Raw genomic sequence first — 19,268 nt, 5'->3', positions numbered from 1 at the left:
CACATTCGCATTAATGTCAACGCGCATTCGCGTAAATGTCAACATGCATTCGCGTAAATGTCAACATGCATTCACGTTAATGTCAACGCGCATTCGCGTTAATGACAACGAGTTGTTGTTAGCGTGAAGTCGTGTTGTGAACAACGCGCTAGCGCATTAACATTAGTACAACAATACAAGAATACAACAATACAAGAATACAACAATACAAGAATGCAACAATACAAGAATGCAACAATACAAGAATGTTCACAACATGACTTCGCGCTAACACACAACTCGTTGTCATTAACGCGCTAGCGCGTTGTCATTAACGCGAATGTTGACATTTACACGAATGCGCGTTGACATTAATGCGAATGTGCGTTGACATTAATGCGCTTGCACGTTGTCATTAACGCGAATGCGTGTTGTCATTAACGCGAATGTGCGTTCACATTAATGCGCTTGCGCGTTGTCATTAACGCGAATGCTCGTTGTTTCTAACGCGCTATTACACTTTTGCAATGGCCCTATCGGGACACCATAGATAGTGCATTCATATCAGGTAATGAACTTTAAACATCATGTAATCTAGCTTTGACAAAATGAAACAAATATGTTCACATTACATGTACGTTATAAGGATTTTACATCATACAAAGACCGAACTTTACACGTGAGTTTTAACTTAAAGTAGCCTGAAAGCTGCTTTTGAAAACGATGATGCTTCTGATGGCGTTCCATAGATTTCGTTCGAAACTGAAACGTTTCACAGAATGCTCTATTATGGGCCAATCCATGTGATTTAAAGTTATCCAATCAGATAGTTTATTTTACACAATAAGAATAGTTTTAGAAGCTTTGACTTGTGAAATTTGGGTTGGGTTTTATAATTTTTCATTAAGGTAAGATATTGTCCCTATTTTTTATTCATATTAGTCCTTGATATATCGTCGGTAGACACTTTTTAAAATTTAAACCGTCCCAAATGTCAAATGTTATTAACAAAATAGTGATATCTTCATTTGAAATGCGTGTATAAACAACAATCAGAGCATATTTCTAATAAGGATACAATTTGAAATTTATCTTCACAAATTTTGGCAACTTGTTGAAATTGAAACTTGTAATACACAAGTATTTCTCTGATATCTACTTTACATATCATATTTTGAGATAAGATGATCAATTACAAAGGAATCGAAAGCGAAACTTTAGAGCTTCGAAAATTGGAATAAATCCAAAACGAGTGAAATAAACGAAACTGGGTGAATTAATATGCATACGGAAAATTTACATGACTCAAGAGCGGTTCTCAAAGTTTCAAATACAAATATGAAACATACATGTGTACATAGCCTTTTTTGATTTAGGTGAGTTCATTAAGGTCTTCCTTTTCCAACGGAAGACCTTCTACTGATTCTGTTGGTAAAGATTATTAATGTCTTCCGTCTTCAGCGGAAGACCTTATTTTTTTCATAGGTTTCTTTTCCACTATTTATGTCGCCCCAGACGAAGTCGGGGGCGACATATTGCTATTGTACGCATGTTTTTTTGTCCAGGCGTTTTCTTGTAGATGGCTGGGACAATCTTCCTGAAACTTTCCTCAAAGGACGATCACTGGTTGTTGTTGTGCCATGTGGTCATTCAGTTTCAAAATGGCTACCGTTGCCATGGAAACCTGCAAAAAGCGACGAATTTTGACGAATTTTGTCCGCGAGTGTTCTCTCTGGTCCCTTGACCATTCGTCATGAAACTTTTTTTATTTTAGTGATTAGTAATTGTAGTTTTGCGATTTGCATTTAAAATTTTCAAATAATCAATTATTGCCATGGAAACCAGGGGAAAGTTAAAATTCTTTAATTTCAATTTTCTCAATAACTACTGAAGCAATCGTTTTGAAACTGTCAATGTTTATTCCTTCAATGTGTCAAAGTGATTTCTATTTTTAAAATAATTGTAATGAGTCGCTCACAGTTGCCATAGAAACGAAACAGAAAAAAAAGGTTCAGATGTACACGTGTTCTCCAAGGTCTAGGTCAAAGGGTCAAAGTTCGTATCCAATAAAAGTTCTTTTCACAAGAATACATATTTGAAATAGGAAAGCCCTAGCCCTTACCGTTCAAACATTATGGCTAAGGTTCTATGTTCAAGACGAACCCCCCCCCCCCTTTCCCCCTAAGGAAGCGCACAGACATATAGAATACACAGATATAACATATACAACTTACAAGTAACGTTTTAAAAGTTTCATTCATAAAATTCAGTTCTCCTGATGTGATTTGATATTTTGCCAACATTCATTCTTCTTCTGTCTTGTCTCTAGATTTTATAATTATTTTATTTTATCTATAAAAAATAACGACTGTCAGCTGCATTTATTAGCATTTCGCGTTTTCTTGTATTTCCATTACTTGTATATTAATAATTTCATTAGATAATGCATGTATCAATTAGAAAATTGGTACGTCATTTCCATAGTTTTCATTCATTCATAAGTCCTTGGATCCGCTCCTGCAGGTGCGCGAAGCCTTGATCACCACTGTAAACAAAACATTCATCTCGCCGAAAATGTTCATGATTCCGCTAAACTGAGAAAGTTTACACATGATTTACAATGAAGCGCATTGAAGTGGTAAAATTTTCCATTTGGATGAAAAGTTCTGAGTCATGCTTTGAACGTCAATTATAACATACTGACACGCCCATATTTTTAGAAATGAGAAAGAAATATTCGTCGTAGTTTTAGGACACCCCATTCTTCGCGACAAGCAATATGAGTTACACTGAAATGGAGCTTTAAAAAATTTAAAAGAGAGAGTTAGAGACTCCCCGCTTCTTTAAAACACATATTGCAACAAATATGTACATATTTTTCAACTTATCATGTCTATTGAAGTTACCACAACACATGTTTCGGTCGAACACGTGTTTACTCGGTGTTTATTTAGATCCTCAATTTGACTGGCTATTATATTTATGGAAAACCTGTTCTACAGGTAATTGAAGAAACGACTGGACCGTTTTATCCATTTCTGAAGAAATGGGCGTGTCATAAGATGACAGTAAACACTCTAAAGATAGCTCAAAACGTTCCATTCGAACGGGAAATTTTACCACTTCAATGCGCTTCATTGTATCATCTCATAACAAACATCAGCCCTGTGCAATGCAGAAATGCTCGAATTGAATGTGGCATGTCAGATTCGTTTTCCGGCAGAACCTCTAAAATGAAAGTGAAAGTAGGGAAATTTCAGAGTTCTCACTGGCGTTATGATACACAAAATAATTCGGCTGATCTTCTTAATAAATTACATTTGCCAAGCTTTTTTGGTAGGAAAGATACTGCCAATTAAGAAGTATGAGTCTCAGTTCAGTACATCTACCCAATTCCTTTCATGCAAGTCTGCAAATTCAGGAACTTGTAATTTTTTCCTGCACTACTTTCTTCTCCTACCGATTCTAAAAATAATTAGTGGGATGTACCCAATTAAGGTCTTCCGTTTCCAACGGAAAGGACTGATACGACTTTGGTTGTCCAAGCTTAGCTAACGGACCATTGTTTTATGAATAATATAATGATGATAAAAATGAAAGTCTTGTCCAGTACGGGGCGACATGTGCTATTGCTTGTTTTATTATTTTTTTTTTTCTTACTGATTTTGTGCGCGCGATTTCTCGTGAACGGCTCGATCGATTTTCATGAAACTTTCAGGTCTGATAGAACATCAAAAAATCTAGACATATATTTTTCATTTCGATGACGTCACTTCTGGTTCGGAGTTTTCTGCGATTTAGTGATTTTTAGAGGGTCACTTTGTCAGGCAGTTTTCTCAAAAAGCACTTAACACAGAAGCATGAAATTTTCAGTGATGCAAGAGCAACTTTTGGAGAAGTGCACTTTGTATATCACAACTACCGGAAGTACGAAGCGCCGACGCTCGCTATGGCCCGAAAATAGTCTTATTAAGATTTTCAAAATTTTTAGCACCTTTTCTACGATAACTTTTTACCTAGAAATATTTTGTTAAAGCATGTAGAACAAAAAAGGGTAGAATTCCAAGATCTTTCAAATGACATCTCGAAAAAAGGGCTTGTCCCTTAAATTAGGGGTTTGGAGGGGTTGAAAGTTTTTCCTTTATATCTCAAAAAGTATTGAGAATTTGTAATACATCAAAGAAGCAAAGTTGTTCAAAATCTCAAGTTTTATCTAATGAAGTCGTCAAAATACGTCCGGCGACGTCACTTCCGGTCAAACCGGAAGTAGTCAAAAATTGCATATTTTTGCTGTTCTTGACAGCTTTTTGATATTATATGTCACTGGAGGCTTAAATCTTAAATTTCCGACGGTACTTCCGGTTAAACCGGAAGTTGCCAAAAATGGCTTAATTTTGCAATAACTAACATAGATTTGGAAGATTAAACCATTTTTGGACTTCATTACTCTCTTTTTAAATGAAAGTTACTTCCGGTCAAACAGGACGGAATACCTACTCGTTGCTTTGCAACGAGCTCGGCTCTAGTTATTCTTTTTTTCCTTCTGCTTCCTAGACCGCAACTTTGAGGCCTCATATCTCACTCATTTCTCAACGGATTTCGCTCAAATTTTCAGAGGTTATAGACGTTTATAAACTCTCTCAGAATGCTGACTAAAATTTCAAAAAGTCACTTCTGGTTTTGAGTTATTTCCCTTTAAACGAAAATTTATAGGCTTTCGTTTCCAGACGAAGGCTCAGAGACGGCTAAAGCTGGAGCAGAATTTCTACTGATTTTAGATAATAAAAGGATTGAAGTTGAGCACATCGGTTTTTGTTTTTCGATTTCTCTATTCAAAATGGCGCTATATAGGGGTCAAAAATTAGAACGCTTAAAAGAATAAAAAATTACTCATATTTTGCTTCTTATCTCCTAAATTAAAAATACTTTGTTAAAATATATAGAACATAATTTATGCAGAATTAGATCTTTCAAATGATATCTCGGAAAAAGGGCTGTCCCCTAAATTAAGGGATCTAGAGGGACCAAAAGTTTTTCCAGATATCTCAAAAAGTATTGAGAATTTGTTATACATCAAAGAAGCAAAGTTGTTGAAAATGTCAAGTTTAATCTAATGGAGTCTTCAAAATACGTCCAGCGTCGTCACTTCCTGCCAAACCGGAAGTAGTCGGAAAACGTGTATTTTTGCCGTTTTTGGCATATGTCAGTCATATTGTTGATTGTTCATATATATCACATGTTCGCTTATGTTGAATGTTTGTTTTGTATGTTATAAGGTATCCATGCATTCCGAGAAAACTGAATGTTTTCCCCTACTTGTACAGTGTTTGAGTTCATTTGGTTACTTAATGTTTAAAAAGCCTGCACTTTCATTATAAGACATCAAAGATCACTTTTAAATTCTAATTGGTATGTCATGCTAAATAAAGTTTGCAAATTGCTATATATATTTGGATTGATAGAAGGAAAAGTTGAATGAATTTGTTTCAGTAGTTCAATGGGGTACAAATGTCAACTTAATACTTGTTGTAAAAGCGGGGAGGGGGGGGCAGCCTTTCAATGAACATTTTTAATAGTAAAAGTAATGTTGGGACAAAAAAGTGGGGGAGGGCATGTGCATGTGTTCAAAATCTCATATCTAAGCACCAAGGAAAACCTACGATTTCTTTATAATTCAGGGATTTATTATTTATGTCATTTCAAATCAAAATCAGTCAAAAAATATAATATATTATATCAACCCGTGCATCCATTTTTTGTTTGTGGTAAGTACCCTTAAAAATTCCAAATCTGTTTCCGCTTTTATAAAGAGGACTTAAAACTCATCTCTTTGGAGAAGCTTACGGGGGAATGTAAATATTGTATTTTTAATGATATACATATTGTACAAAGACAATGAATCGATCTTAGGGTCTTTTAGGGATTTTATTTTGTGCTCTACTGATAAAGTACAGGTTCTTTCAATTTTAAGCTCACCTGACCCGAAGGCTCAATTGAGCTTTCATGATCAAAATTTGTCCGTTGTTTGTCGTTGTTGGCGTTGTTGTCGTCGAAAACTTTTCACATTTTTTCATCTTCTCAGGAACCACTGGGCCAATTTCAACCAAACTTGGCACAAAGTATTCTTCGGTAAAGGGTATTCAAGTTTGTTCAAATGAAGGGTTACATCCTTCTCCGAGGGGAGATAATTGTGAATTAGTAAAAAAAATAAAGGGCATCTTTTGAAAATCTTCTTTACAAGAACCACTGGGCCAGGAAAGCTGAAAATCACGTGGAAGCATCTTCGTGTAGTGTAGATTCAAGTTTGTTCAAGGCATGACCCCCGGGGATAGGATGGGGCCACAGTGGGGTATGAAAGTTTAACACATAAGAATCCATATGAAAAAAATCTTTCAAAATCTTCTTCTCAAGAACCACTGGACCAGGAAAGCTGAAAATCAGGTGGAAGCATCCTCATGTTGTGTAGGTTCAAGTTTGTTCGTTCAAGGCATGACCTCCGGGGTTAGAATGGGGCCAGAATGGGGTATCAAAGTTTAACATAGGAATCCATAGGAAAAATCTTTAAAAATCTTCTACTCAAGAACCACTCGACCAGGAAAGCTGAAATTCAGATGTCAGGTGGAAGCATCCTCATGTAGTGTGGATTCAATTTGTTCAAAGCATGACCCCTGGGGGTAGGATGGGGGCCACAATGGGGTATCAAAGGAATACATAGGAAAAATCTTTAAAAATCTTCTTCTCAAGAACCACTGGGCCACTTCACATATCCGGATAAACTGACTGGGAACCAAAGTGTCCGGATAAATGAGGGTCCACTGCATATATATATATATATATATATATATATATATATATATATATATATATATATATATATATATATATATATATATATATATATATATATATATATATATATATATATATATATATATATATATATATATATATTCATTGTATTGTATTGTAATGTAAAAATATTGCGGCTGTGGTTTATATTGACTCGAGAAGAAGGGGGAAATCCTACTCTGAGAAAGAATTAGGGGGAAATTAGGCTCTAGTGTGAGATTCCCTCCGAAGGGGAAATCCTTTTCTATAGTACAATTCCCGGAAAAAGCTGGCCTATGGGGGAAATCGTATTCTACAACACTGATCATTCGGATGAGACCGTATGAAAAGAGGTTCCTTGTGACAGTAGGTGCTGGCACAAAAAAGGATCCCTTACTGCTGAATTAATGCTCTGATATGTCTTAATTTGCAGCTCTCCACCGGCAATGGATAGAGTCTCCATATGAGTGGAAAATTCTCGAGAGGGACGTTAAAAATTACAAACAAACAGAGCGCCATTATAATTAGGGAGCAATTTTTTATCTTCACAAAATTTGGTAAGTTGTTGAAATTGACATAAATCAAATTTGGTAGTGTCCATTCCTAAATTTATCATCCATGCAAGTTTATAGTACTGCTAGCTCTTTGTAGTGTTTTTTGGGGGGAGATGAAATATATGGAGAAAATGGACTGTATTCCAGCTCAAAAGACCATAAAAATGTAATCAGGAGCAGAACAAACACAGATCCGGACCTCTTAAACATCAGAGGAGGAATCAAGTGCTATGGAGGAGTGAACATCACGTCTACTATTATTTGTAAATTATTGTATGGAAAACGTCAGTCAGCATTTGACTTAGTGATAGATTTGCCGACCAGTTCATACTATCGACCATTGAACTAAAGAAATGAAAACTTTAAACGTGAGTGCTGATACTCTTATTTCATCATCTTTTCCTAGATCTGTCAATAACTTACCTCGTTTGAGAAATTATTCATACATAGAGCATGCTCTTTTGTATTGAATCAACTGAGTGATACATATAAACCCAGTTTGCAGATAGTAAGATCTGATAAACATGATGACTTTAATTTTTCTATCGTCAACTTCCCTTACTAATGCAGCAATATATCTTCATCACATGCATTTGGAATCTATGTATCTCAGTTGATTCGATACGCAAGAGCATGCTCTACGACAAGCAAGTTGATGAAACAAGAATATTAGCAGTTTCGTTTAAAGTCATCATTTCGTAATTTCTACAGTCGATACAATGACCTTGTCAGCAAATACAATTTATCTTTGAGTCAAATGCTGATTGACGTTTTTCATACTTATTGTTGGTCCATAAAATTATACACTGAATTGACGACGGATTTTTCCGTTATTTGGTCCGTGTTTGTTCTGCTCTTAAGGCACGATGTATTAATCATATCGACAGATTATTTTTTAAACATTATTTTCTAAATACTCATTTGTATATTAGAATACTTTTTTCTTTACAGTTTTCCTTTTAATGGATAATACTCTCTCCTAGATACTGTGTTTTTATAACATATGTGTTACTTCATTGCTATGAAGATTTCCTTAGAGTCACGATATCGTCGATATCGAATATATCGCATCAAATTATGTTTGCTTCGTCCTTGTTGGTACTGTCCTTGTCATTGTAGATATAAGTGCCTATTAGTAATTACTTCATATTGACAAAGATTCTGTCATCGATATCGTAGCATTTTTGATTATGATACTGCTCTTGTGGTTTTATTTCGTCGAGATAAGATAGTTCTTTCAAATAATTTTGGATAAGATGACCAATAACTAAGTAATTAAAAGCAAAATTTCAAGGCATCCAGATTTGGAATGAATCCAAATGGAGTGAAATAAAACACGAATTAAATGAATTAATATGTATACAGACACAGAGAATGATTCAAGCATAGTTGACAACATTTAGCTTCAAATACAAACGTGCAAAAATTTACAAAGCCTTATTTGACCTACGCGAGTTTATCTGTACATGTACTACTTTGATCTAAACATTTAAATACCAATGATTGTTATTGTACAAAAATGGCTATTTTTATCGTTTAGTTTGACGCATAAACGATATTAAACGTTTAGTTTCCTTTTCAATGTCAAAAACTATATACAAGGAAGGAAACAGATTTTAAATAAGGAATGCATGTAATAAATAATTATTATTTATACATCTGCCTGAAAAAAAAAATCAAGTAAATCTTGCATGTTTTTTTCTCATTATAATCTCAGTAAACTATAAAACATAAATTTGCAAAAATTGATTAATAATACATAACACGCATTCTCTGTAAGCACCAACGAATTTACTATAGGGCTTGGAAACAACATGTCTCGGATTTTGCTGAAATTTTTACCATAGGTGTGTCTTGGTACAAAACTAGTAAATATGGTGTCGGAAGTTCCACACGTGCACTTGGTTGCTATGGAGACGGATCCATTGAATTCGGCCATTTTTGGCCCATTTTGACTAAATGAAAACATGAAAATTGAGGAAATGTAAATGAATATTTATCGGTATCTAATACACTCTAACAGAAATCATTAGATCATATGATAACATGACCTTTTAAGGTACACAGAGCATATAATCGTTTATTCTAGAAATATTCTTCCTCTAAGAAAAAGGTCATGCAAACTGACATGGTTTCTAAAAATTTGAAAAATGGGGAAATTGGAATTTTTTGAGATCTTTGAGGCTAAATAAGAAAAATTGTCCGCGGAAATTTCCCAAATCTTACATGGGTTATCATACTTGGGAATAAGTAGTGTCATTTCATGAAAAAACATAAGTGGGCTTTTGCTCCTATTGTTAGTAACATGTATCTATAAATAGATATATATTAGAAAAATGTGAAAAATCAAATTTTGGCAAAGTTTTAATTGTCATTTCTGCATAATTAGAACGTATGTTGTAAAAATTGAGATTCTAATGACAAGAGCTGGACACCACTAGCTGGTATGGACAATGGTTGAGGGGAATTCCCATTTCTATTTTTAGTAACAGGTGGCTATATATAGAGATGTCTCTGAATATTAGGGAAAATGGCATTTTTGTTCTAATTGGTAGCTTCATATAAAAAGTCCTAACAAATATAAAGCTTTCTACAATACGCTTTCAGAATGTACATGTGTTTGTTCAAAAATTGCTTCAATATTGAGGATGGACTCTTGGTTCATTTAATGGCAACAATGATCTAAAAATAGATTACTCGAATAATTAAGAAAATGTAGATTTTTGCACTTTTTCAGGCAATTTTTAGATGTAGTTCCTGCATAATTAGGAAATATTTTGTAAAATTTTAGATGTAAATGACAGGATCTGGATACCACTAGCAGGTATGGATAATTGATGAGGGGAATTCCCATTTCTATTTTTAGTAACAGGTGGCTAAATATAGAGATGTCTCTGAATATTAGGAAAAATGGCATTTTTGTTCTAATTGGAAGCTTCATATAAAAAGTCTTAACAAATATGAAGCTTTCTACAAAATGCTTTCAGAATGTACTTGTGTTTGCACAAAAATTGCTACAATATTGAGGATGGACTCTTGTTTCATTTCATGGCAACAACGGTCTAAAAATAGATTACTCGAATAATTTGAGAAAATGTAGCTTATTGCACCCTTTCAGGCACTTAAAGATGTAGTTGCTGCATAATTAGGAAATATTTTGTAAAATTTTAGATGTTAATGACAAGATCTGGATACCTCTAGCTGGTTTGGATAATTGTTGAGGGGAATTCCCCTTTTTCTATTTTTAGTATCAGGTGGCTAAATATAGACATCTCTCTGAATATTAGGAAAATGGCATTTTTGTTCTAATTGGAAGCTTCATATAAAAAGTCCTAACAAATATAAAGCTTTCTACAATATGTTTTCAGAAGGTACATGTGTTTGTACAATGATTTCCACAATATTGAGGATGAACTCTTGTTTCATTTCATACCAACAATGGTCTAAAAATAGATTATTCGAATAATAGAGAAAATGTAGATCACTGCACCTTTTTAAGCACTTTATAGATGTCATTGCTGATTACTTAGGAAGTATATTGTAAAATTTTAGATGTTAATGACAACATTTAGCAGGTAGGGATAATGGTTGAGGGGGTTTCCCATTTCTATTTTTAGTATCACGTGGCGTAATATAGATATGAAGTACTCTTAATATTAGGGAAAATTGCAGTTTTATGTTAATTTGAATCTTCGTACAAAATGTCTTTATAAATATAATGCTTTCTACAATATGCCAACAGAATGAACACTTGTTTGTACAATAATTGCTACAATATTGAGGATGAACTCTTTTTTCTTTTTAAAGCAACATTGGTCTAAAAATAGACTCCTGGAATAATCAAGAAAATGTACATTATTGCACTTTTTCTGGCACTTTTTAGATGTCATAGCTGCATAATTAGGAAGTATATTGTAAAATTTGAGATGTTAATGACAGTAGCTGGCCACAACTAGCTAGTGTGGACAAAAGTTGAGGGGGGTTCCTATTACTATTTTTAGTATCACGTGGCGAAATATAGATATTTATGCCATTTATAGGAAAACTTTAAAAATCTTTTCAATTGTTCTGTAAAATAATTCCTGATTGTCCTAATTCTAGTCTTTGACAATGTACCTGTATTTTCATCTACAAGTTTATTTTGTCCAAAGACTTTTAATTTTTTTAGACGAAGACTCAAAGAACGTATTCTATATGGCAGTTTCTGTGGTCTGTATTTTTTTTTGATAGTCACCATATTTCAAGAACCTTTTGTCATTTTTTGTCAAAATTGTCACAGAGTATCTAAGGATTTTTGTTAATACATGTACCAACCATAGGGATTTTCTCTTTAAACAAGAGGAGAAACTAGGGAATCTGATCTCTAATAACAAAACCTTGTTAAAATGCCATTTCACTGATCTGTTACAGGGTTACTCTCATGACTGTTGATGCCCTCTGGTCTCTTTTATGAGAAGGTACGGTTTGAGCTTTATTGTGCCCTAAAAATTTAATGTTCTTAAAAAGTTGTGAAATTGGCTTTAACAATCATTGAGTAGATGAATATGATAGATCATTAAAGACTATGACACGAAGGGGGGTCGTTCAGGATATATGACGTCATTAATTTGGTACACTTTTAAGTTTAATGCAGAAAAGCCTCAAAATGACTCATTTCTGTGCTGATTTTCCTTTAGCCACCGTCGCCCTCTTTAACATAATTGGATTATGTTAACTGCTATGAAAAATTACATATCGGTTATCTAAAAATCTCTCTGGGCGAGAGTGGCAGAGTATGTCTTCTGAAAGAAAATATTCCACTGAAAATTGATGTCTTCTGCAACTTTTTAAGAAAATACGGGAAAATACACAAGTTAATGACGTCACAATTAGAATTTAGGAGGTCATATAAGAAAAACGATTTGTGTATTTTTACTGCAGGGAATTCTTATGATTCAGAAGGAGTGAATTTTGATTTCCTATATCACTTTCCTATACTAGAAAAATATAGAGCTTTAAATATTTTTTATTGAAACTATACTTTGTTCTTTCTTTCTATAAATAGAACTGGAAGTCCTCATTGATTTCGCATATTTCAAATATAAGTAGAACTGAATATCATCATTGTTTTTATGCTTGTTAGTGAACGGTAACTACCGATATTACATATAGTTTATACTTATCAGTCACATGATTATTTTACTAGGAAAACTTTATTATGCTCATGACATATTGAACATGTTGAATACAGCAGTATATTTCGTAAATATGTTATCAATGAAGCTCCTTTAATCCTTTGTCATTTTTCTTCTTCTGCTGAGAAGTTGCTACACATAAGTGGATGTGCTATTGTAACGTATTTACAATTAATCAATGGGATCGTACCTGGTTATTTCCAGGGTTTGGGGTGTAAAACATAAACTGATTTAAAATTGATTGGTATGATTAAAAAGGACTGCCGAAATATACAAATACGTCCTAACCTTATCTAGGTAAACAATAATCAAATGGTGAATCAATACAAGAATCGGAGGCAAGTAACAACAAATTATTTGGTAGACCTAATAATACTAAATCGAAAGCCCAGTCGCCCTCGGACTACCGCATATACTGTAGGGTGCCTTATTCAGGACGGACAGTACATGTGATAGCCCTTCAACCATTACACTCACTGTAGGATGCCTTATTCAGGACGGACAATGAGTATAGCGGCCTGGACGGACTGGTCAGCCAACGCAGACGAACTTTATGGCTAGCCTCTTTACTTGAGGTTAACCTCTTAGTGGCAGGCCTTATAACTGGTTTGTCAAACCTCAAATGGCCTTCCAAATTCTCTCTCTAACTGAATGAACAGGCGAGGAATTAATAATAGCAAACTTGATTTGCTATGCACAGTCTTTGAACACCGTCTATCGTCTTCTCTCCTTGGCTGCATCCGAAGAACAACAACAGATGACTGCGGAGTCTCCGTATATATACACAATCAAAGTCACGTGATGTTAACAATGACTAATTGAAAACTCTGTATGGTCATACCTTAATATTCCGGAATTGTCACACTACCCATGCCTCCGATGACATGCGCCCCGCATGTACAACTTAAAAACTAAATGATTCTTAACAGATAACAAATCAAAAGATATGTACAAAAGATTCCCTTTTTTTCATTTTTTTTAAACCACTATATTGAAACTATGTACAACTCTGGTAGAATCAATTATCTTACATGTCAGTCTCATAATCATGTAACCAGATGGGTGGCCTACGAGATCTACTTGGACGACTATTGCTTTCTGGATTAATAGCGGTGGGGATATTATCAAAACTTGCATGATGATCTGAGTCACAGTTTTCTTGACCATCATAATCACCCCTTAATTCATCAGTTTCAACATTACCTATGTTAACATATTCACCTGATAGAACTTGCATACGCTTTTTGCGCATTCTATCTACATGAATGACTTGGTCTAAACCCCTTGGTCCACAATTTACAAGATATGTCAAATCTGACATCTTTTTCTTAACCTTGTAAGGACCCTGCCAGAAACTGGTTAACTTGGGTGATGTTCCAGGTTTTCTTCTTGGGAAATAAACATACACATCCTCGTTGGGTTCAAACTTTTTCCACATCAACTTGCGGTCATGATAATGCTTTTGCCTCAACATTGACTGATTCATTTTGGTCCTAACAAAGGAGTGAGCCTTCTCCAGACGTTCCTGCAACTCCCATACCCATTTATTACTTGGCGTATCTTTTATTTGAGGTGGCATCTCATATTGGAGATGCAATGGTGTACCAACCTCCCTTCCAAACATCATCATGTTCGGTGTCATGCCAGTAGTTTCGTGTACTGAACTGCGGTAGGCCATCATAATGAAAGGTAAGTGCACATCCCAATCATTATGATGATCGTTCACAAACGCACTGAGCATTGTTGTGAGCGTTCTGTTAAAACGCTCAACCATCCCGTCCGACTGGGGATGGTACGGGGTGGTATGCGTTTTCTGGATGTCCAGTAATTTACACATTTCCTTGAAGAGAGTACTTTCATATTGTGGTCCTTGGTCTGAATGAACCACAGCTGGTACTCCAAATCTTGTGATAACTTCCTCAACAATCTTTGCTGCTACTGTGGACGCTTCCATATTGGGTATTGCAAAACATTCAGTCCACTTTGTGAAGTAGACTGAAACCACCAGGATATATCGATTTCCACATGCAGTCACAGGTAGCTCTCCAAGAAGGTCAGTGGCTATTCTTTCGAATGGATAGCCAGAATACACCAACTTCATTGGAGCCTTGTTGCTTGGGATTGGTGCTTTCCGTCTAGTACATACTTCACAACCAGCAATGTAGGAATGTACGTCTCTTTGCAGACCAGGCCAATAATAAGACTGTCGAATTCGGGCAAGTGTTTTGTGAATACCAAGATGGCCTGCAGATCTACAACTGTTCATCCACTTTGGCACTACAGATATTCATGTGGTCAGTAACACAATGCTCAGCCTTACATTGTTTACAAGGTGCTCGACTAAGGCTGTCCGCATTGCCATGCAATCTTCCCGGTCGATGTTCAATGGTAAAGTCATAGGTAGAGAGAACATCCATCCATCGGGCAAGCTGTCCCTCAGGATCTTTGAAGTTCATTAGCCACCTGAGTGAGCTATGATCTGTACGTAACGTAAATTGACGACCATACAAGTAATGCCGGAAGTATTTCACAAAGTGAACGGCTGCCAATAATTCCTTCCTAGTAACACAATATTTCTTTTCAGATTTTGTCAGACTCCTGCTTGCAAAAGCAATAGGCCGCTCTATACCGTCTTGCATCTGAGACAACACTGCACCGATAGCAAAACTGCTGGCATCAGTGTCCAAAATAAACCTTTCACTGAAATCTGGATGGGCCAGGACTGGTGATGTTGACAATTCTTTGCGAAGTAGATCAAATGCTTCCTGGCATTTGTCACTCCAAATAAAATGTGCTCCTTTCTTTGTTAGGTCATGAAGTGGCTTAGCTATTGTTGCGAAGTTTGCTACAAAACGCCTGTAGTAGCTACAGAACCCGAGGAATGACCTGAGCTCTGATACATTGGAGGGAACTTCCCATTCTTGCACAACCTTTATTTTATTTGGACTTGTTGATATCCCCTTTTGAGACACAATATGTCCCAAATATTCTACCTCCGTAGCAAACAATGTGCACTTTCTGGCCTTTAGCTTAAGACCAGCTGCTACTAAACAGTTAAACACTTGAGTAAGATTTTTAATCATATCATCTACAGTTTCTCCAACCACAATAATATCATCAAGGTAAACAAGGCAAATTTGCCATTGCAGACCTCTCAAGACCGTTTCCATCAATCGCTCGAAAGTCGCCGGGGCGTTGCAAAGCCCAAATGGCATGACTTTGAAGTTGTATAGACCCTTTTTGGTTGCAAACGCTGTCTTATCTCTGTCTTGGGAAGCCACTTCAACCTGCCAATACCCTGCGTTAAGATCTAATGTTGAAAAATATTTCTTCCCTGATAACTGATCCAGGGAGTCGTCGATTCTTGGGAGTGGGTATGCATCTTTAATGGTTACATTATTTAACTTCCTATAGTCGACGCAAAACCTTGTGCTCCCATCCTTCTTCTTTACTAGCACGACTGGGGATGACCATGGACTTGTACATTCCTCAATTATTTCCCTTTTCAGCATATCATCAACGTGGCGGTCCGTTTCCTCTTGCATATGAACGGGCATGCGCCTTGGAGGCTGTTTAATTGGTGTGGTTGTTCCAGTATTAATGGTATGCTCGGTAACTTTTGTTTGACCTAAATCAGCATCTGAGGCCGCAAACAGGTGTGAATACTTCAAAAGCATGTTTTTAACAGCATTGGCATTATCTGCTATCAATCCTGTAACTGACCTTGCGTACAAATCCTTAAGATGGTCAGGCAATTTTCTCTTATTGTCTTGTAAGTAACTGGTCTTGTCATAGACGTTGTCAATGTCAGACAAAGTAGCTACAAAAGTTCCTTTATATAAGGTTTGTGTTTCTGCAGAAGGATTCATCAATCTAACGGGGGCTACTTTATTGCCTTCTACTAAAGTTCTGGCCACTAAACCTCTATCAGATTCTAAGAAACGATCAGACGACTCTACGATACCAAATTGTGGTATCTTCTCAAAGACAGGAGGTATGACATTCCCAATGGTAATAATTTCACTGTAAGGCGGAACATTGACATTCTCAGCTAAGGTTATCCTACAACAACCTATCTTGCCCTCAAAAACTAATTTTTCACGCTTGCCCTTAATAATCATACAAGAGTTTGTCAAATCAATCAAGCAATCATTGTTCGTCATAAAATCAAGCCCAAGTATACCGTCAACACCAGTGTCGGCTACAGCAAATGTTTGGCTAAACGTTGAGTCCGCTATTGTAAAAGAAATTGAAAGAGACCCTTCCACTTTCATGGCAGTACAATCAGCCAGTAGGATGGGCTTGCTCACCTCATTAAGTCTTGGATGCTGATCCTTAAGAACAGAATGTAGTATGTCTGGTGAAATAATACTGAGGGTCGCACCAGTATCTACAAGTAGTTTAACCCTATAGCCATCAATAACTGCTTCGATAAAAATCCCAGCTTCCCCAGCTTTTCGACTAATGCCTGTCTTGTTGGCTGTGCTATCCTTTTGCTTAGCATTCTGATGTTCACTTCTTAAAGGCGCTGGCCTTTGGCTTTTGCTGGCATTTGTCATGCCTTGTATCGCATTTTTATACTTGAAACAGTTCTTCTTCACATGGCCTTTCTTTTTGCAGTAATGACAGGTCACACCAGGAGAGGATGGCTGTGTAGAGTTTTGCTTCTCCATTCTCATCTTCATAGATTGCATTTCCTTTTTGATATCCTGGACTGCTTTCAGTAGGGAGGTAATTGTATCTCCTTGGTCTGTCTTTTCCTCTGGCTTCATCTCCCTCAAATATCCTTTGCTCTCTGTCAAACGTCGTTCAGCTGAATTGAATGCATCTAATTCAACGGCATGCCTGATTGCGTCATTCAAGTCCACTGGCCGGGCTTGTTTAATGCGCAGTCGCATGTCGCTTTCCCTTAAGGCATCAATGAACTGTTCTTTCGCCAGGGTTTCTCTCACTTCCACAGGAGCTGTTGGGTAGGCCAGGTTTGCCAGACGACGCATGTCCTGTCCAAGCTCTGGTAATGACTCTGTAGCCTTTTGCCTTCTTTCCCTCAACTGAGCCCTATATAATTCAGTCTGATTGGACGGCAAAAATCTCTCTTCAAGTGCCTTACTTAAAAGTCTGTAGTTACATCTGTCTACAGCCGGCAGATTTCCAAGGACACTCTGTGCTTGACCTCTTAGAGCAACAGCTAAATACATCCCCCTCTCAGTCAAAGTCCATCCGTTTAGTTCTGCACAGACATCGAAGTGAGACTTAAAATCAGCCCATGACGAACTTCCATCAAATTTATCTGGTTTCACCATGGCGTTTTTCCGTTTGTCAGCCTGTGTGATATTCTCAGGACGGCGGGTTGTAATGTTTGCCTCATTCAACAATGGGAAGTCATGCCTGGATGTATAAGCATGGTATGGTGTACTCGTAACGGAAAACCTATCTGGCTCGCCACCATCATCTCTTCTCATTTCGCTAAGGTTGTCAGGCCTAGTATACATACTTGGTAGGGTGGTCGTCCTATTCGTTTTAGGTCTTACACCCTCACCTAAATCTATGGTAGTCCGCCTACTTTCAGGTAATCCTGAATCTCTGGCGGCCGTCTTTGCTCGTTCTTTATTTATACTGGCCTGAAGCTTGCTTAGCTCCTGCTCTAAGGCAGTTATTTCATCATCCATAATGTCACTCTCAGACATATCGAAAAATTGCAAAATAAACTTTAACTGAACTACAATTAACCAGGACAAAAACTACATAATAATAAACTTTAATGATTTAATGCAACCCCAAATCCCGACGCTGCCACCAAATTTTTGTAACGTATTTACAATTAATCAATGGGATCGTACCTGGTTATTTCCAGATTTTGGGGTGTAAAACATAAACTGATTTAAAATTGATTGGTATGATTAAAAAGGACTGCCGAAATATACAAATACGTCCTAACCTTATCTAGGTAAACAATAATCAAATGGTGAATCAATACAACAATCGGAGGCAAGTAACAACAAATTATTTGGTAGACCTAATAATACTAAATCAAAAGCCCAGTCGCCCTCGGACTACCGCATATACTGTAGGGTGCCTTATTCAGGACGGACAGTACATGTGATAGCCCTTCAACCACTACACTCACTGTAGGATGCCTTATTCAGGACGGACAATGAGTATAGCGGCCTGGACGGACTGGTCAGCCAACGCAGACGAACTTTATGGCTAGCCTCTTTACTTGAGGTTAACCTCTTAGTGGCAGGCCTTATAACTGGTTTGTCAAACCTCAAATGGCCTTCCAAATTCTCTCTCTAACTGAATGAACAGGCGAGGAATTAATAATAGCAAACTTGATTTGCTATGCACAGTCTTTGAACACCGTCTATCGTCTTCTCTCCTTGGCTGCATCCGAAGAACAACAACAGATGACTGCGGAGTCTCCGTATATATACACAATCAAAGTCACGTGATGTTAACAATGACTAATTGAAAACTCTGTATGGTCATACCTTAATATTCCGGAATTGTCACACTATAAATAGAAAAGAGAGCCCCACGTTCAGATAGTGTGCATTTCACTAAATAAATTGGAATTATTTTTCGCTCACACAACGTCTACTGTAAATCTGGAAATTTATACGTCGATTTTATTTTGCGAATTCAGGTCAAAATGGTGCTTATTAATTTTTACGTATCAAAATTTTGCGAATAACCACTGCTTTGTTAACATTTTCTTATTTGTAATTTATTT

The sequence above is a fragment of the Saccostrea cucullata genome, unplaced genomic scaffold (assembly GCF_032062105.1).
Source record: "Saccostrea cucullata isolate Sc308-1 unplaced genomic scaffold, CSIRO_AGI_Scuc_v1 ctg8507, whole genome shotgun sequence".
In the NCBI taxonomy this organism is placed as follows: domain Eukaryota; kingdom Metazoa; phylum Mollusca; class Bivalvia; order Ostreida; family Ostreidae; genus Saccostrea; species Saccostrea cuccullata.
This window is presented reverse-complemented; position numbering follows the sequence as displayed.